This window comes from Pristis pectinata, chromosome 37, assembly GCF_009764475.1.
Source record: "Pristis pectinata isolate sPriPec2 chromosome 37, sPriPec2.1.pri, whole genome shotgun sequence".
Classification (NCBI taxonomy): domain Eukaryota; kingdom Metazoa; phylum Chordata; class Chondrichthyes; order Rhinopristiformes; family Pristidae; genus Pristis; species Pristis pectinata.
The window spans coordinates 5,216,602-5,237,425 of record NC_067440.1 but is presented as its reverse complement, the minus strand read 5'-3'; the positions used below and the strand labels follow the sequence as shown (position 1 = coordinate 5,237,425).

Below are 20,824 nucleotides of genomic sequence, written 5' to 3'. Positions count from 1 at the left end.
ACTGGCAGTGAGGAGCTGGTGTTGCTGGACCGCTGATCCCACAGAATGGGAATTAAATCCCACCCGGTGGGATGTTTGACGGTGAAAGCTCGCTCAGCTAAAGTGACAACGGAACTGTTTGACTGTTCAAAGGGAAACAACTGCTTCACTTTGGCCCGGAGATATTTTCAATGTAATCTGCCCTCCATCCTCCTCGGACTTGGTCTGTCCGTCCCACCTGCTCTTTCTGTCACCGTCTCTCTCCCCTCCCCACTCTCTATGTCTGTCTATCTCTCTGTGACTTTCCTCCTCGCTCTATCTAGCGGTCTCTCTACCCCGTCGCACTCTCTCTGTCTGTCTCTCCCCCTCTCTCTCCCCGCCTCTGTTGCTCGCTCTCTCTCCCTCTCTCCTTACCCCTCTCCTTCGCTCTCTCTCTCTCCCCCTCTCTCCTCTCTCTCTCCCTCTCTTCCCCTCTCTCTCCCTCCTTCCCCCTCTCTCTGCCCTCTCTCTCCTTCTCCCCCCTCCCCTTCCCCCTCTCCCCCTCTTCCCCTCCCTCCCCTCTTTCTCTCCTTCTCCCCCCTCCCCTTCCCCCTCTCCCCCTCCCTCTCCCTCCCCTCTCTCTCTCCTTCTCCCCCCTCCCCTTCCCCCTCTCCCTCCCCCGCTCTCTGTCTCTCTCTCTCCCCCCGTACCTGCATGCACAGAGGTGTGTTGGGTGGTGAGATATTTACCAAACCCATGTACACTCTCTGGGATATTGACCACGAGGCCCGGCTTTACCAAACGCAGGGTCACGTCCCGGGCCAGACCCTGAGGTGTACACAGGGTCGCAAGGGAACGGTGGTCGGCTTTCTCCACACACTTTGGTGCACAAAGGGTTAAGCATGGGCACGGCTGGTGTGATCACAGGCGGCTCCGGCTGACTCAGCCCCTCCCCTTGGAGTGTCACGCTCGCTCGCCTTGTTTCGTCGCTTCCCCCCCCCCCCCCCCCCCCCCGTGCTGACACCTGGCCCGCCCACGGCCGAGCCACACTGATGAGCTCAGAGGTTTAAAGGGCAGGCGGCAGGGAGCTGTGGTGGTGAGTCGGGGGGAGGAATCACACGGTCAGAGCCCCTGACCCCACCTCCCCAACCCCACACCTCCAGCCAGCACTGGGGCAGACACATTACATGGCTGCAGATATCCTGGGACCGAGAGGGAGAGGGAGGGAGAGAGGGAGAGAGTGAGGGAGAGGGAGGGAAGGAGAGAGGGGAGAGGGAGAGAGGGAGGGAGGGAGAGAGGGAGGGGAGAGAGGGAGGGAGGGACGCGGGGGATGGAGGGACGCGGAGGGTGGGCGGGACGGACACGGAGGGGAGGGCAGCTGAAGAGACTGCCACCCCTGGGTACAGCTCTTCCCCGAGCCAGTAGAATCCTCCAACAGCCGGAAGCTGGTCTGACGAAACCTTGCGTGCTTTTGCAACACGCCTTTCTCTAAACACCTCCCACGTCCTGCCTGTGGTGAGGTGCATTTTTCCCCTTTAAAGGAAACCAGTCTTCCTGTAAACCCATCCACAGCAGTGACACTGAAGACAGAACACAATGAAACCCTCACTGCTGCCCCCTCCCCTCCCACGGCCCTCCCCCGGCGGAGGATTCATCTCGATCTAATCCCCTGCCTCCGCTCCCGCTCCCTATTGGCTGCCTGCCAGGGCTCAAGGGCTCACACCTTCTCGGCTCTGGGTCAGCTGGCTGTGGGTTCAAATCCCGCACCCACGGATTAGCCTCTCGCTCTGTCTGGGAATCCTCGCTCCCGCCCGCACCACCCCGCCCAGTCTTCGAGCTGTACAGCACAGAAGCAGGCCCTTCAGCCCATCGGTCCGTGCTGACCATGGACAACACCAGCCCACCTCCCCCCCCCCCCCACCATTTTATCCTACAGGACAATGCTCACGGGATCTTGCTCTGCACATTGTGGATGTGGTCCCCCTGGTGTAGCTTGGTGGGACATCCCATAGGTGGGGGATGTCGGTGGGGGGGGGGGGGAGGGGGGGATGCCCGAGGGAGCCAGGCAAGGGGGTCCCACCCACCCGGTCACAGGGAGAACGTGCAAACTCCACACACAGACAGCACCCGAGGTCGGGATCGAACCCGGGTCTCTGGAGCTGTGAGGCAGCAGCTCTCCCAGTGAGTGGGAGCAGGGGTTGGGGTTGGGGGGGTGGGGTAAGAAGTAGCTTGCAGGGAGGATTAGTGCAGGAATGGGAATGGCTCTGTGAGCTAGAATGGACTCAATGGGCCAAATAGCCTCCTTCTCTGTCGTAGGGAGATAAGGAAGAGGGACATGCACTGAGGTCCCGCCAGGTCCAAGGCAAGACAATAACATTCACCTTTTGGGGATATTTCAGCAGGTATCAGGCCCCCCTCCCCTTGACCTAATCTCGTTCCAGGCTTCTCAGCCTGCGCTAGGCCCGACCGTCAGGGCACGTTCGCTCTCCCCCCATCACATGGACCAGTGTGTGTGCAGGGTTGTTTGACACAGGATAGGTACAGGACATTCCGACTCAAGGCCGTCTGCCCCACTCCCTCGCCCAGCAGGGATGGGGTGACCTTCACCAAAGGACAGGGACAAACAGTGAAGGTGGAACTGTGAACGTCAGAACACAATCCTTGTCACACTGTGGAGGGGGAAGGTCAGGGTGAACGGTGTGGAGCAGAGAGAGGTGGGGGCAGGAGAGAGTGGAGGGGGAGGGAGACATGGGGTGAGAAAGAGAGAGGGGTAGAGAGGGTGGGGGATGGAGGAGAAAGCAGGGGATGAGAGGGGGAGAGAGAGGAGAGAGAGAAAGGGCTGAGAGTGGGGAGAGAGGGAAGACAGAGGGGAGAGAGAGAGACAGGGAGAGAGGGAGAGAGAGAGAGTGGGAGAGAGAGAGTGTGTGTTGGGAGAGGGAGAGACAGTGTGTGTGGGGGAAAGAGGGGAGAGGGAGAAGGAGAGGGGGAGAGAGGGGAGAGGGAGAAGGAGAGGGGGAGAGAGGGGAGAGGGAGAAGGAGAGGGGGAGAGAGGGGAGAGGGAGAGGGAGAGAGGGGAGAGGGGAGGGAGAGGGGGAGAGGGAGGGGGAGAGGGGAGAGGGAGAGAGGAGAGAGGGGAGGGAGAGGGAGAGAGGGGAGAGGGAGAGGGGAGAGGGAGAGGGGGAGAGGGAGAGGGGGAGACGGAGAGGGGGGAGACGGAGAGGGGGGAGACGGAGAGGGGGGAGACGGAGAGGGGGGAGGGAGAGAGGGGAGAGGGAGAGAGGGGGGAGGGAGAGAGGGGAGAGGGAGAGAGGGGAGACGGAGAGGGGGAGACGGCGAGGGGGGAGGGAGAGGGGGGAGGGAGAGAGGGGAGAGGGAGAGAGGGGAGACGGAGAGGGGGAGACGGAGAGGGGGGAGGGAGAGAGGGGAGAGGGAGAGAGGGGAGAGGGAGAGAGGGGAGATGGAGAGGGGGGAGACGGAGAGGGGGGAGGGAGAGAGGGGAGAGGGAGAGAGAGGCAGACAGACGCTGCGGTTTATCACGTACAGTTTGTAACATCCCCATTATGATGGTTAAACATGTTGAAACGGTGGGCCCCACCTGACCAATGTGAGACATTACCAGTTTTAGAAGCGACGTCTTTAATTTGCACATCCCCTCCCCTCTGTGTAAGTCAGTCGATTTATTTATTGGTATAAAACACATGACACTTACCCTGACCATTAAAACTCTTGCCTCCGGACATATCTGTCCCTGTGAGGAGCTGGTTTCTTCACACTTGCCCTGTGCTTAATCAGTGTTTCCAGCCGCCTTTTCTTTCCAATTCTTCTCAAGGGGAAGGGGTACACAGTCAGGAGCGCCGGTCCAGAAGTTCACTGTCCACTTCCTCCAGTCAACAATCCCTCTTTGTCTCATCCACGTGAAGTTGGGGTACGAGAGAAGGAAGTGGGCGATTGACTTGGGCAGGTTGTCCTCAGGATTCCCAGCCACTTCCCAGACGACAAACCGACATGCCTCACCAATAAAAACACATATAATTATACCCAGACCGCTCGGCAATGAGAGACAGGAATAGAGCACAGTATCCAACTTATGGAGAAACATCGGGTAAAAACAACACAAACTGCACTAAAATGTAACTGTACCATCGTTAAACTATGGGACACTTAATTTCCGTTCATGGTGGGATGAGACGCTGGACTGAACCAAGATAAAATGTTACACTGATGTTGCTACATTTAAGGAAGAAATGGTTACATTGTATATATGTGGCCACATGTGATCACTGTGAAACTGATACAGTGAGCAGCCGAAACAAAACGGCATTGACACACTTCTGGAACCTTTTGTGTGCTGGTTTCAATGTAAGGGCTTCAGAGAGAGAGAGAGCGAGAGCGAGAGAGAGAGAGAGAGAGAGAGCGAGAGAGAGCGAGAGCGAGAGAGAGAGAGAGAGAGAGCGAGAGAGAGAGAGAGAGAGAGAGAGAGAGAGCCTGTGTGTATATGTGTATGTCTGTATGTCTCTATGCCTCTGTGTGTGTGTGTGTACATATGTGTGCCTTTGTGTGTGTGCCTGTGTGTCTGTATATTACTGTGCCTGTGTGTATCGCTGTGCCCCGTGTGTCTATATATATATATGTATATATATATATATATATATATATATATATATAAATAACATAGGTTTATAATTTCCATTCAGACTGACAGAGACTACACCACAAAGCTGAAATCACACACACTTACCTTACTGTGATGCTCTGAGTTCAAGCACACAAAAAGGTTTTTTTAAATTCCACGGTCTCAGGCAATGTCTGGAACTTGTTCTGAGACACTCCGACAACTGTGCTCACTGCCTGCTCAGAAGCTGCACTGGCTCTTTTTCCCCTCTCCCCTCTCCGAATGATTCATCGGAGGGCGTATGAGACACTTTCTTGTTGTTGCCCAGAGTGTCGTTAACACACAAAGAAATAGAAATGTGTTTTTTAAAAAAACTCCTAGCCAGCCCCTTCCCCCACACAGGATAGCGTCAGAGGGACACCGCCCACTATACGTCACAGCCGGGATTCCCTCATCGCTAAAGGACCCTGTAGAGCAGTCATGTCCATCTCCCAGCTCATGCCTCGAACCACCACTTGTTCCACTGTCACTGCATCTCCAGCCCTGCCCTATCACCCCATCCCCTCTTCCACTTGTGTGTGGATATAAACTCAAGTAAATGCGCCCCGTGCCTAATAGAACAGCGAGCATTAAGGCCCTCTCTTAAGGGGGCAGTCCCCCAGCAGAACAGTCCGTAAAGGTCTCCAATGACGATCAGGAAGAGGATAAGTTGTACCTATATGACATTACATCTTCTGAGGTCACTGTAACCACCTTGCTCCCCTGACGTACACACTTCCCCCTCCCCCAGTGACCCCCTAACAGAAGCCACCGGGAATTCAACTACAGATGACATCTTGACGGCAGGGAACTGAGCACGAAACAGTACAGCTCAGGAACAGGCCCTTCGGCCCACAATGTTGTGCCGAAATAATGAAGGGAATGTCACCTAATCGCTTCTGCCTGCCCATGGTCCCTATCCCTCCATCCCCTGCATACCTGTTAATGTGTACATAGAAGTTAATGTGCCTCTTAAAACACCTCTATCGTATCTGCCTCCACCACCACCCCTGGCAGCGCATTCCAGGCACCCACCGCTCTCTGTGTAAAAAACTCGCCCCGCACATCCCCTTTAAACTTCCCCCCTCTCACCTTAAAGGCATGCCCTCTAGTATTAGGGATTTTGACCCTGGGGAAAAGATACCAGCTGTCTACCCAATCTCTGCCTCTCATAATCTTATAAATCCCTATCAGGTCTCCCCTCAGCCTCCGCTGCTCCAGAGAAAACAACCCAAGTTTGTCCGACCTCTCCTCGTAGCTCATACCCCCAGCATCCCGGTGAACCTCTTCTGCACCCTCTCCAAAGCCTCCACATCCTTCCTGTAACGGGGCGACCAGAATTGAACGCAATACTCCAGGTGCGGCCGAACCAGGGTTTTACAAAGCTGCAACATAACTGGTCACTGAGACTCCACCGATTATGGCGGGACTTGCAGTGACATCTGTTTTCATCTGGGGTAACAAGCGGTGTTCCCTCTGAATGCTCTCTCCGTTGTTCCTGTCAACCAGATTCCATGACCCAACACTGGGTCTTCCTTGCTCCCAGAGCTTTGCTCTGACACCTGCTTGGAGCAAGGTTGGTTCTACCTCCATAGTCACCGACCGTGACCAGATCTTTCTGAATTTGAACGCCACTATCCACCCGACCAGCTAGAAGGACAAGGGCAGCAAAAGCATGGGGGACACCACCCCCTGGAAGTTACCCTCAAAGCCACACACCATCCTGACGTGGAAATATATTGCCGTTCCTTCACCGTCACTGGGTCAAAATCCTGGAACTCCCTCCTTAACACCCAAACTGCAGCAGTTCAAGAAGGCAGTTCACCCCTAGGGAGGGCAGCTAAATGCTGGCTCAGCCCCTGGAAAGAATATATATATAAAAGAAGCTATCCTTAACTGCCTCACAGACGCACAGCATAATGACATTAGGGACACGATTTATTGTTAGTCTAAATCTCAGAGGGTCTGCCCATTATGGATGGCTGATTGTTCACAGTGACTTGGTGTGCTGAAGGGTCTTTTTTCCCTGTTGTATTTTTCCACAACTCTACACCTGCTCTCCTTCCAGGACACTATTGTTCCTGGCAAAGGACCCACAAAACATTGGGATCATGCGCCCAGATTTTAGCCTCTCAGTTGTGGCTTGGTTTAGAAGAGGGAGAGGTGATCGCATGGAAGCCAACAAAATTGTACAAGGTGTTGGTGAGGTTGCACTTGGGAGTACTGCGTTCAGCGTTGGTCACCCTGTCGAAGGAAAGATTCCAGGAAGCTGGGAAGACTGTGGAGGAGATTTGTGAGGATGTTGCTGGAAGTCAAGGGCCTGAGTTATAGGGAAGAGGTTGAATAGGTTGGGACTTAATTTAGGAGAAACAAAGGACTGCGGATGCTGGAATCTGGATGAAAAGCACGATGATGCTGGAGGAACTCAGCAGGCCAGGCAGCATCCGTGGAGAAAAGCAGGCGGTCAACGTTTCGGCGTCAGGACCCTTCTTCAGGACTGAAGATAGGAAAAAGGGAAGCCCGATATATAGGAGGGAAAAACAGAGCAGTGATAGGTGGACAAAGGAGGGGAGGTGGGGTGGGCACAGGCTGGTGATAGGTAGATGCAGGTAAGAGACAGTGATGGGCAGGTGTGGGGGAGGAGGGGAGAGCAGATCCACCGGGGGACGGGGCAAAGGTAAGGAGAGAGGGAAAAAAGGAGGCTAGGAAAGGGAAGAAGAGAAGAAGTACAGTGGGGGGGGGGGGGGGTGTGGGGAAGGGGGGGTGGGGATTACCTAAAGTGGGAGAATTCAATGTTCATGACGTGAGGCTGCAAGGTTCCAAGACGGAAAATGAGGAGCTGTTCCTGCAGTTTGCGCTTGGAATTCTCCCGGCAGTGGAGGAGGCCGAGGACTGACGTATCAGTGATAGTGCGGGAGGGGGAGCTGAAGTGACCGGCAACGGGGAGATGCAGGTCGCGGTTACGGACGGAGCGCAGGTGTTCTAGCTCGTTCCATATACACCCTCTGTGTGAAGAAGTTGCCCCTCAGGTCCCTTTTAAACCTTTTCCCTCTCACCTTAAACCTACGCCCTCTAATTTTTGTAAACAAGACTATGTGTATTCACCCTATCTGTGCCCCTCATGATTTTATACACCTCTATCAGAACACCCCTCATTCTCCTACACTCCAAGGAATAAAGTCCCAGCCTGCCTAACCTCTCCCTATAACTCAGGCTCTCCTGGCAACATTATTTTAAATCTCCTCTGCACTCTTTCCAGCTTAATGGCATCTTTCCTACAGCAGGGTGACCAGAACTGAACACAATATTCCAAACGCGACCTCACCAACACCTTGTACAACTGCAACATAACCTCCCAACTCCTGTACTCAGTGCCCTGACTGATGAAGGCCAGCGTGCCGAACACCTTCTTCACCGCCCTGTCTACCTGTGACTCCACTGTCAGGGAACCATGTACTTGTGCTCCTAGGTCCCTCTGTTCTACACCACTCCCCAGCTGTCTCAGAGCACAGGTTCAGAAGCCTCGGCTACTAGAATCCAGACTGACACCGCAGTGCCTTTTCCAGGTGAGATGTTACACCTCTTGGTGAATATAAACCCCCCTCTCAATGGCCGCTGCACAGGGGAATTCTCCCCAGTACCCTGGGGCCAGTACCTGCCCCCAGTGAAGATGGTGACCTGGACCTTATCACGGTGCTCTTTGTGGGATCTTGCTGTGCACAAGCTGGTGGCCTTATTCCCATATTCCAACACAGGGGACATAAAGGGAACTGTGTCCACTCCACCAAAAACAGGCCATTCAGCCTAACCAGAGACTGCTAGCACTACTGCTCTACGTAACTCCTCATGTCAACGGGCCCCTCTGTACCTTTCCCAGGAACCCCCTCAAACTCCGCAGTACGATTCACCTCACCCGCTCCCTGGGAGCGAGATCCACACTCCCACTGCTCTCTGGCTCAAGGACTTCCCTCTGAATTCCCGACTGGATATCTGGGGGGCCGTCGGGACAATGACGGCCTCTGGTTCATCTCTCCCCCACCAGTGTAAATGCCCTCCGCATGCTCTCCATCTCCATTCGGGTTAAAGGCCTCTCCCCTCAGCTGCTCCCTGGTCACAGCACCCCTGGTCTGATGATGCACCGGGTCACCCTCCTCAACCTCCCCTACATCCACTCCCACACCTCCATAATCCTCATTAATGCACTCAGCCCTCGTCGTAACACCAAGATATAGGGCCATTCGGCCCATCGAGTCTGCTCCGCCAAAAACCATGGCTGGTTTTTTTCTCAACCCCATTCTCCCCGTAACCTTGAACCCCCTCACCAATCAAGAACCTATTGATCTCTGCCTTAAATACACCCAATAATTTGGCCTCCACTGCCCTCTGTGGCAACGAATTCCATAGATTCACCGCCCTCTGGCTGAAGAAATTCCTCCTCGTCTGTTCCAAAGGGACGTCCCTTTATTCTGAGGCTGTTCCCTCGGATCCTGGACTCTCCCACTGATGGAAACATCCTCTCCACGTCCACTCTATCCAGGCCTTTCAGTATCCAGGAGGTTTCAATGAGATCCCCCTCATCCCTTTGAACTCGAGTACAGGCCCAGAGACCTCAAACGCTCCAGGTTCTTGAGGGGTGAGGGGGAGGGGTACGGACATCCTACGGATAACAAAAGAGTCACACAATGACAGTAAGGCTACAGAACCTACAGGGTTCGTCCCCTCCAAGGCCAGAACAACATTTATGTGGGCCACCTCACAGGTTTCACCTTGCACCCGACCCTCGTTTCGGACCCTACGGCAGCCCCAGTTCTGGCTCTGAATGGCTCACACACCCCACCCCGTTCCTGATCCGCAGCATTCCCAACCCCGGAGCTCGAGAAGACATGGAATCCGCAAGGAGTGATGTCCCAGTGTACGCGGACGAGACCTGCACACAACCCTCACTCGAAGCCCGGTCCGACCAACATTGGATAAAGGTCGTTCCAATCCTGTCCTTCTAGAAATAAACCCCAGTGCCCAGTCTGTGATCTGGCAACATTTAATACTCCAGGATTTATCCGTTCTTCCCGGAAGTAAATGCTCTCCCTGATTGCTTTCCCTCTGCCGAACATCATTTGCCAATTATTTGCCCATTCTGCTTGTTTCCTTCTCTCCCGAAACTTCCTGCAGGACGCGGATGGGAAGAAATGCAAATCCTGTCCTGTACGGTGCGCTGCAGGTCGACAGGCTTCGCTGTGGTCAGCACCCCAGTGGCAGCGCCCCACGGACAGACTGCACCCCAATAACGTCAGAAACACCATGGAACGGAGCACAGCACAGCAACAGGCCCTTTGGCTCGCAATATCTGTGCTGGCCGCGATGCTGAATTAAACTGATCCCTTCTGCCTGCACGTGGTCCATATCCCTCCACTCTCTGCCTGTTCATGTGTCTGCCTCTCAAACGCCTCTATCGTGTCTGCCTCCGCCACCACCCCTGGCAGCCTGTTCCAGGCACCAATCCCTCTCTGTGTACAAACTTACCCCGCACATCTCCTTTAGATGTTCCCCTCTCTCACCTTATTGGTAATTGGTTTATTATTGTCACATGTACCAAGATACAGTGAAAAGTTTTTGTCTGCGTGCCATCCAGACAGATCATTCCGTACATAAGTGCATTAAGGTTAGTAAAAACAGAACAGAATGTGGAATATAGTGTCACAGTTACAGAGAGAGTGCAGTGCAGGCAGACAATAAGGTGCAAGGGCCACAACCAGGTAGATTGGGAGATCTTTTAGCACACGAGAGGTCCATTCAAGAGTCTGATAACAGAGGGATAGAAGCTGTCCTTGAGCCTGGTGGTACGTGCTCTCAGGCTTTTGTATCTTCTGCCTGACAGGAGGGGGGAGAAGAGAGAATGTCCGAGGTGGGAGGGGTCCTTGATTATGTCGGCTGCTTTCCCGAGGCAGTGGGAAGTGAAACCTGTAGTGTTTCTTGGAGATCAGGAGCCTCACGTTACAGATACGTCTGAAACCAGAGGTTTGAGGTTAAATCGCCAAGGCTTCAGACCAAGAAATGTAGATGGTACTTGAGGGTTGGAATGGGCACGATGGGCTGAAGGGCCTGTTTCTGTGCTGGACGTCTCTGTGTCTCCAGGAGGATTCAAGGACAGGCTTGGCCATCCCGTCCCGCTGAAGGTGAGAATTATTCCAAAACTTCAGCAGGACTGCCCGGAATATTCTCAAATATCCAGGCTGGGATTGAAATAATCGCCTGTACCCATGGCAACAGCAGCAGGGATTACTGCCATGGAAACGGAAGCTAAATCCGGAGCAGGAGCAGGGAGTTGGGAGCAGTCGATCCAAGGGTTAACGCGGGCGCTGACGGAAAGGGTTAACGGACAGCGGAAGGTCCGTGGGAGGTGCCGGCTCCGGGTGTGGGGCGGGGGCTGAGTCAGTGTTTGGGGAGGGGTGGGGGGCAGTGGGAGCTCGGAGCACTGACACACGGCCGCCCCCACACAGCCGTGACGCAGGGGAGGGACGGGGAGGGCTGCCAAACACACACATGCACGCGCACGCACGCACACACGCACACGCACACACGCACACACACACACACACACGCACACACACACACACACACACTGTCAGGGCCTCGTGTCGCAGGCCGGGAGGGAGGTAGGGGGGCCAGAGAGGGGGAAGACGAGGTGGGCGAAAGGGGACAGGGAGAGGGCACAGAGAGGAGGGAGGGAGGGGGAGAGAGGGAGGGGGAATGGGAGGGGGGAGAGGGAGAGGTGGGGGATACACGGGGGGGGACAGACAGAGAGGGAGTGGGGAGAGTGGGGGATGGGAGAGGGGGGAGGTGACAAGGGGCGATAACTGAATGGCGGGGGGTGGTGGGAGGAAGAGCGTACGACAACAAACGCCGTCCCATACAAGGAGCTGTGACGTCCACCCAGACCAGGTGACGACTGGTGTGCCGGGCTGGGGCTGCCATCAGCTGATTGAGCCTGCAGCCATCGTCTGCAGCCTCTCACCCACGAGCTGCACCCAACGTCCCTCAGCACCCTGAGGTGGGGCCAGGTGATCCACCAGTGCCTTCCGGCTGGGTCATCAGAGCCCGCTCACCCAGTACGGGACGTCCCATCCGTCTCCCCCCAGCCCTGATCACCTCCCCGAACCGCAGGGTCATCACAAACCAGATTCCCAGCTGGAATGACAGAGGATCCGTCTACAAAGGTGGCCCTTGGAGTGGGAGTGGGGAAGAGGGAAATTTGGGGAAATGGTAACAGGCAGGATGATAAACAGGGGAAAAACACAGAGAGAAGTAACAAGGAGGAGAAAGAAATGCAAGAGAGAGAGAGGCAGAGGGGAGAGAGAGAGAGAGGGAGAAGGGGAGAGGGAGAGAGAGTGTGAGACAGGGAGAGTGAGAGGGAGAGAGAGGGAGGAGGGAGAGGGGAAGGGAGAGGGGGAGAGGGAGAGAGTGAGAGGGAGGGGGGAGAAAGAGAGGGAGGGGAGAGGGAGAGAGAGGGAGAGGGAGAGGGGAGAGAGAGAGGGAGGGAGGGAGAGAGAGAGAGAGAGAGAGAGAGAGAGAGAGAGAGAGAGAGAGAGAGAGAGAGAGAGGTGAGGCCTACAAGACAGGCTTTGCCATTGTCTGACATTGCTTGGCAGTACTTTGTGGGTCAGTTACTCTGGTTTGATGCCTGTCGAACACAGGCCGTCTCCAAACTTCCTGACCAAAGCCATTTGTGATCCAAAGAACAAAAGAACCAGAGAGAGAAAGAGTAAAGAAAGATTTCTCATTAATCAGCCTTTTGAGGCCATTAACTGCACGGGAAGCGGTGTCGGGATATCTGAGCAGACAGGATGCAAGCAAGGCGTGTGTGTGTGTGTGTGTGTGTGTGTGTGTGTGTGTGTGTGTGTGTGTGTGTGTGTACACCAGTGTATCTCTCTCTCTCACACACACACACCCGCAGAAACACACACATGTACCCACACACACAGCCACATACACACATACTCTCACACACAATACAGATACACAAAGACTCACAATGCACTTCACATGGACACATACATACTACACCACACACACACACACACACACACACACACACACACACACACACAATGAACAACATACACGAGCACACAAACACATAGAGACATGTACAATCACATGCACAACACAAACACTCACAACACACACACACACACACACACACACACGCACTGTGTGGGCACTTTCACTGACTTGTCACTGAGAACAGACCAGATGAGACATAGATGCCGAACATCGTGTCCCGGAGAGGATGTCAACGTAATCAGTTATTACTCAACCCTTCCTGAGTCACCAATATCTAACCAACAGCAGGGGCAAACAAAGAAAGCCCAGCACACTGGGATCCTGGGAAGGTTTGGTTTGTGTTTCAACTGGTTGATATGGGAACAGGAGGTGTGGAGGCTGAGGGGTGGGGGGGTTGTGGAGGGGAGTCCAGCTGCGCCGGGCACAAGCCCAGGACAAATCCAAGCTCTCCTTTTAAGCAAAGAAGGAGGAATCAGATCACAATGAGGAGGAGGGGGCAGCTCCTGCTTCAGGACTAAAGCTGGACACAAACGAGCTGCTGTCTCACAGCCCCAGAGACCCGGGTTCGATCCTGACCTCCGGCGCTGTGTGTGTGTGTGTGTGTGTGTGTGTGTGTGTGTGTGTGTGTGTCTGTGTGTATATCTGTGGTCTGTGTGCGTGTGTGTGCGTGTGTGTGTGTGTGTGGAGACTGCATGTTCTCCCTGTGACCCCGTGGGTTTCCCCCGGGTGCTCTGGTTCCCTCCCACATCCCAGCGACGTGCAGGGTCAGTGGGTTAATTGCTCCCCAGTGTGTGGGTGAGGGGTAGAATCCGAAAATGTAGGGAGAATAGGGTACAGGGAAAATTAGTGGGGAATGGGATTGTGAGCTGGCATAGACTCAATGGGCTGAACGGCCTCCTTCTACAGCACAAGGAAGTGTGGAATCCTTTCGGAGCGGAGGCGGGATCAGCTGAGGTCGTTCCAGAGAGGACCTCTGTGTGGGTTCTGTCTACCCGGGGCCACAGTGGGTGTGACCTTCACCGCACTGAGTTCACGACACCACCGTCCCGGGGATGACGGGAACCCTTCTCCAACCCGACTGTTCCCAGTGTCTGCCTCTGGGTTACATCACCACAGAACGTAGACCAGGAGGTTCCCAATGCGCCTGCCACGGACCCAATCACGGTGAGGTCTGGGGTCAAGCAAGACCCAATTACAGTGCGGTTTGGACTGAAGCAAGACCCAATCACAGTGGGCTCTGGCATCAAGCAAGACCCAATCAGGGTGTGATCTGGAGACAAACAATACCCAATCACAATGAGGTCTGGCATCAAGCAAGACCCAATTACAGTGAGGTCTGGTGTCATGCAATAACCAATCATGGTGAGGTCTGGCATCAAGCAAGACCCAATCACGGTGAGGCCTGGCGTCGAGCAAGACCCAATCACGGTGTAGTTTCTGGTGAAAGAAGACTACAACATTGACCCACGCCTCCTCACCTCACCGGAGGGGAGTGCGTCGGCGGAAACCCATCACCCTTCACGTCAGGCATTGACTGACCAACCGCGAGGGAGGGGTGCAGCGGAGAGGGGCAACTGAACGGGTAATCTGCCCCAGAGCGCGCTCACGAAGGGAGGCTGGAGTCTCCACATCCCCACGGAGTAATTGGCCTCAGCACCCAATGCACTGAGCGGACACTGCGGGCAGGTGATGCCCTCACAGTCAAATAGCTTGGTCCTTAAAGGTACCCGTGACATTTTGAGCCCTTGTTCATAGAACACAGAACAGTACAGCACAGGAACAGGCCCTTCGGCCCACCATGTCTGTGGTGAACCTGATGCCAAATGAAACCAAATCCCTTCTGCTTGCATTTGATCCGTATCCCTCCATTCCCCGCATATTCATGTATCTAACACCCTCTTAACCGCCTCTGTCGTATCTGCCTCCACCACCACCCCTGGCAGCCCGTTCCAGGCGTCCACCGCTCTCTGGCAGGTACATTAACAACATTTAAAAGATACTTGGACAGGAAAGGTTTAGAGGGATATGGGCCAAATATGAGCAAGTGGGACTGACTTAGACGGTCGGCACGGACCAGTTGGGCCAAATGGCCTGTTTCCGTGCTGTGTGACTGCATCCACACCCTTCATCATGGGTCTTCAGCAGCCGCTCCAGGTTATTCATACAAGGCGGCACATCCAATGAGGTAGCACTCCCTCGTTACCGGAGTGTTTATCTCCTGGACTTGCTGTGTTCCCCACCCCTTCACCTCACCCACCTGGAGAGCAGCGAGGATTGGCCTCAGCGCCCCACGTTCTGCGACTTGCCCCACTGACAGTGAACCCACTGAACTGATGCTGACAGCTTACGTTGTGACACCCTCACAGTCAAATAGCTTGGACGTTGGACAAGTTATTGTCGAAAAGCTCTCCCTGCTGCCAACACTTATTCTTCCACCAACATCTAGTCAACAGGAACGGATTACACAGCCACTGAATCGCAAATGACAGTCAAACCAAAAACCCTGCAGCTGCTGTAACCCTGAAATTAAACCAGGAAAGACTGAAAACACTCAGCAAGTCGGGCAGTGTCCGTGGAGAGAGAAACCAGCCAAAGAGCCCCCCGCCCCCCACCACCCGTTGACCGTGCTTCTCCTTCTGCTGATGCTGCCCGTCCCGCTGAGTGTTTCCAGCAGCTCTCCGTCCTCGTGGTTGTGGGCCCCAATCATTTCTGGGTGCTAGTGGGATCTTGCTGTGCGCAGATTGGCTGCCAGGTTTCGTGCAATGGTGAATGCTTTCAACCAGGTGCTCGACGGGCTGCAGGGACGCACAGGGCACCGTGACGTCACCGAAGGTGCTAATTAAACAAAAAACTTGCTTTCTTTCTTACTTTCAGTTTATAGTCCTCGTTTTAACCCTTTCAGTGCCAGTGTGGTCTGAGCAACTTCACCCCTACTGACGTGGGGCAGGAATCCCAGCTGTTGGGGGCACAGTGCCCCCCCCCCCCCGCCCAAGGCTCCAGGGATCGGCCCACCTTTCAGGTCGTCCCTCCCTCCCTTTGCTGGCTCCCTCGCTACGTGAGGGAGCTCCCCCCATCCCATGTCGAACCACAAGCTGAGGCAGGTGTGGAACCCGTGCTGCTGCTCTGTGCTTATCTGCACAACGGTGGATGTGAGAGGCTGGGGGGGGGGGGGGGGTCGGATGGGGGTGGGGGACGGACATACAGAGGGATGGGGGAGGGGCGGGGGAGAGGGAGTGGAGAGGGAGGGCGAGGGAGGGGGAGGGAATGGGGAGGGAGAGAGAGGGGGAGGAGCGGCGAGGGAGGGGGAGAGAGAATGGGGAGAGTGAGTGGGAGGGAGGGGGAGAGGGAGGGGAGGGGAGGGAGGCTAGTGGGAAGGGAGGGGGAAGGGACGAGGGGAGGGGGAAAGGAGGTGAGGGATGGGGCAGGAGGGGTGAGGGAGGTAATTCCCTCTTGCTTCACAGGAAGGATCTGCCCCCACCCTCCCACCCCACTCCCCCAGGAAGCCCCTGCCTCAAGCCTGGGGTTCGACCCCTGCCACTCCCTCCCCTCGACTCCCTCACTCCCCCCTCACTCCCCCCAACCACGGTTCACGCACATGTCGCCCTATGGTGCGTGGGAGGGGCAAAACCCCCCTCCCTGCTCCGACGGCCCAGCCACAGATCCCAGCGGACAGATAGCACTTGTCTTATTAAAGGTCCCCTGTGGGTGGCCACTGATAAGCAGGGGAAATGGCCTCTGACATTCTGAAGTGGTTAGCCAGACAGGAGATTTCTTATCAGTGAAACTCCCTCCTACGTGGGGAACAACACCCCAGTCGGACACACAACAGTCTGAAGCTGCTGCTCATGTCTAGTCAAAACAAGTTAAAACAGGAGCAGGACTTGTGTGTGTCTGTGTGTGCGTGTGCCTGTGTGTGCGCGCGCGCGTGTGTGTGTACATGTGTGTACATGTGCATGTGTGTCTCTGTGTGTGTCTATCTGTGTGTGTGTGCACGCGCGTGTGCATGTGTATATGTGTGTGTACATGTGCATGTGTGTGTATACGTGTGTGTACATGTGCATGTGTGTCTCTGTGTACCTGTGTGTGTGTGTCTCTGTGTGTATCTGTGTGTGTGTGCGCGCGCATGCGTGTGTGCATGTGTGTGTGTGTATACGTGTGTGTGCATGTGCATGTGCATGTGTGTGTGTGTGCGCGCGTGGAGTTTGCACCTTCTCCCCGTGACCGCGTGGGTTTCCCCTGGGTGCTCCGGTTCCCTCCCACATGCCAACGAGGAGCGGTGGGTCAATTGCCTGCTGTAAATCGCCCCCCTCAGTGTGTGTGGGTGAGGGGGTAGAATCTGGGAGGGAGTTGACGGGAATGCGGGGAGAATAAAATGGGGCTGGTGTAACTGGTTGGTCGATGGTCGGCACGGACTCGGTGGGCCGAAGGGCCTGTTTCCGTGCTGCGTCTCTCTGTGACTCAAAGAAGACACTTCACTTGGTTTCTGGTGCCAGGTCCGGCATTAGATTCCATTCCTTCTGACCTTGACCGCTTGCCTCTCTGAGCACCAAGAGTCCACGTACATATATCTGCATTGAACTTATTCGATCAATCAACCTCCACTGTTCTTTGGGGTAGAAAATTCCAAAGCTGTACAACTTTCAGGGAAATTCCTCCTCATTCCCCGCTGTAATGGGTGCTCCACCCCCCCTTAGATGAAACAGGGGTAGCAGGACGATCCCTACCCCTCGAAACTATTCCGCCATTCAATATCTGCACACCTAATGTTTGTCTCAACATCACCTTAGCCCCAAACCCCTTGATTCTCTTGTCATTTAAACGTCCCTGCCTTAAATCAAGGGCAGAGAATCTCAAAGGTTCAGGGTTCTAGATACCTCCACTAGGGGGGACCTCCTCTCACCTTCTGCCCCTCAGAATCAAACACCTTTCTCAACAAACTAGTTCTTCCGAAAACCGGGCCCGACTTTCTCAGGCAGATCTCGTCATTTCTGGAGACAACCTGACTGAACCTTCTCTGAACGGCATCCCAACGTCAGGACGTCCTTACTTAAAGGTGGCGACCAAAACAGTGCGCTGAGTGTCGGAAGTTCTGGTGAGATCTGATTTATCTCTTGGAAACACCGGAAGGATTAGAAGTTATAGAGTCATACAGCACAGAACCAGGCCCTTCGGGCCAACACGTGCATATTGACCTCTTTATTGATCCACACTCATCTCATTTGCCCACATTAGGACCATATCTTTCCATGCCTTGCCTATTTAAGAGAAGATTAAGATACCTTTATTAGTCACGTGTACATTGAAACACACAGTGAAATGCATCTTTTTGCGTGGAGTGTTCTGGGGGCAGCCCGCAAGTGTCGCCACGCTTCCGGTGCCAACATAGCATGCCCACAACTTCCTAACCCGTATGTCTTTGGTATGTGGGAGGAAACTGGAGCACCCGGAGGAAACCCACGCAGACACGGGGAGATCGTACAAACTCCTTACAGACAGCGGCCAGAATTGAACCCGGACTGCTGGCGCTGTAATAGTGTTAAGCTAACCGCTACACTAGCGTGTCTGTTTAAGTGTCTGTGTAGATGCCTCTTAAGCGTAGACATTGTATCTGGGTAGAATATGCTGAAAAACTGTCTGCTCTGGTGAGGAAACTCATACATGCCCCCAGAACACTCTACGCAAAAGCATATAGGAGCAGAATCAGGCCATTCGGCCCATCGAGTCCGCTCTGCCAAAAATTATGGTTGATTTTTTTTCAACCCCATTCTCCCGCCTTCCTCCCGTAACCCTGAACCCCCTCACCAATCAAGAACCTATCAATCTCTGCCTTAAATACCCCCAATGACTTGGCCTCCACCGCCCTCTGTGGCAACGGATTCCACAGATTCACTGCCTTCTGGCTGAAGAAATTCCTCCTCATCTCAGTTCTAAAGGAACGTCCCTTTATTCTGAGGCCGTGCCCTCAGATCCTGGACTCTCCCACTGAGGGAAACATCCTCTCCACATCCACTCTATCCAGGCCTTTTAGTATCCGGGAGGTTTCAATGAGATCCCCCCCACATCCTTCTGAACTCCATCGAGTACAGGCCCAGAGATGTCAAATGCTCCTCATATGTTAAGCCCTGGGATCATTTTTGTGAACCTCCTCTGGACCTTCTCCAGTGACAGCACATCCTTCCTTAGATACGGGGCCCAAAACTGCTCACAATACTCCAAATGTAGTCTGACCAACACCTTATAAACCTCAGCAGTACATCCTTGCTTTTATATTCCAGTCTTCTGCGAAGGAATTGAGCCGTATATTTAAGCACAGCAAGCTCCCACAAATATGGGACACAGTGAGGGTAGATCTAAAACTGGAGGGCAGTTTAGGGTAAGGGGGAAGAGGATGAGGGGATGGCGAAGGCAGAGATTCTCAAGACATTTAAGAAGTATCTGGACGAACTGGCGCCACGCATCAATTCCAGCCTACCAGACAACCTGGACCCACTACAATTCGCCTATCGCTGAAACAGGTCTACAGCGGATGCCATCTCCCTGGCCCTACACTCAGCTCTGGAGCATCTGGACAGTAAAGACACATACGTTAGACTATTGTTTATTGACTACAGTTCTGCCTTCAGTACAATAATCCCAAGGAAGCTTGTCACCAAACTCTGAGACCTGGGACTCAACACCTCCCTCTGTGACTGGATCCTTGACTTTCTAACAAACAGACAGCAATCAGTGAGGATAGGCAGCAATACCTCCGGCACGATTATTCTCAACACTGGTGCCCCACAAAGCTGTGTCCTCAGCCCTCTACTCTACTCCCCATACACTCATGACCATGTGGCCAGATTCTGCTCTAACTCCATCTACAAGTTTGCAGATGATACCACCGTTATAGGCTGTATCTCAAACAACGATAGGAGTACAGGAAGGAGATAGAGAGATTAGTGACATGGTGTCATGACAACAACCTTTCCCTCAATGTCAACAAAACAAAAGAGCTGGTCATTGACTTCAGGAAAGGGGGCGGTGTACATGCACCTGTCTATGTCAATGGTGCTGAGGTCGAGAGGGTTGAGAGCTTCAAGTTCCTGGGAGTGAACATCACCAACAGCCTGTCCTGGTCAAATCACGTAGACGCCACAGCCAAGAAAGCTCACCAGCGCCTCTAGTTCCTCAGGAGGCTAAAGAAATTTGGTTTGTCCCCTTTGACTCTCACCAACTTTTACAGATGCACCATAGAAAGCATCCTATCTGGATGTATCACAGCTTGGTACGGCAACTGCTCTGCCCAGGACCGCAAGAACCTGTCGAGAGTTGTGGACACAGCCCAGCGCGTCACGGACACCAGCCTCCCCTCCATTTACCTCTCGCTGTCTTGGTGAAGCAGCCAGCATAATCAAAGACCCCACCCAGCCGGGGCATTCTCTCTTCTCTCCCACCGGGTAGAAGATACAGGAGCCTGAGGGCACGTACCACCAGACTTAAGGACAGCTTCTACCCCACTGTGATAAGACTATTGAACTGTTCCCTTATACAATGAGATGGACTCTGACCTCACGATCTACCTTGTTGTGACCTTGCATCTTATTGCACTGCACTTTCTCTGTAGCTGTGACACTTTACTCTGCACTGTTATTGTTTTTACCTGTACTACATCAATGCACTCTGTACTGACTCAATGTAACTGCACTGTGTGATGAATTGACCTGTACGATCGGTTTGTGAGACAAACTTTTCACTGTACCTTGGTACAAGTGACAATAATAAACCAATACCAATCACAGAGGTATTGAAGGTCTCAGATGGGTACTTGATGGTCAGTATGGATCGGGTGGGCTGGAGGGCCTGTTTCTCTGCTGTAGGACTGTGGTGATGATGTCACCACTGATGTTGGCTATTGCTACAGCTTTTCAAAACACTGATGGATAGAACTGTACGTCGAACATGGAACAGTACAGCACAGGGACAGGCCCTTCGGCCCACCATGTTATGCCAAGCTAATTAAATTAGTAATTAAAAACCTAATTTAACTAATCCCTTCTCCCTACACATATCCCTCCATTCCCTGCACATCCGTGTGGCTACCGAAGAGCCTCTTAAACCCCTCCATCGTATCTGCCTCCACCCCCACCCCTGGCAGCGCATTCCAGGCACCCACCT

General features: G+C 54.0%; 1 protein-coding gene across 10 annotated transcripts in view; it reads right to left on the bottom strand.

The window, feature by feature from the left end:
* The window catches only part of LOC127586586 (lysine-specific demethylase 6B-like), a 213,194-nt gene that overhangs the window by 53,147 nt on the left and 139,223 nt on the right, over positions 1-20,824 (bottom strand). For 7 of the 10 annotated variants that reach the window (XR_007958709.1, XM_052044654.1, XM_052044661.1 and 4 more), the window contains 2 exons: positions 4,697-9,266; positions 3,668-3,967 (listed from right to left, as the gene is read on the bottom strand). The gene's annotated coding sequence lies outside the window, so the exon portion shown is untranslated. The remainder of the gene's footprint in view (positions 1-3,667; positions 3,968-4,696; positions 9,267-20,824) is intronic. The other 3 variants (XM_052044656.1, XM_052044655.1, XM_052044663.1) reach the window with 1 other exon arrangement.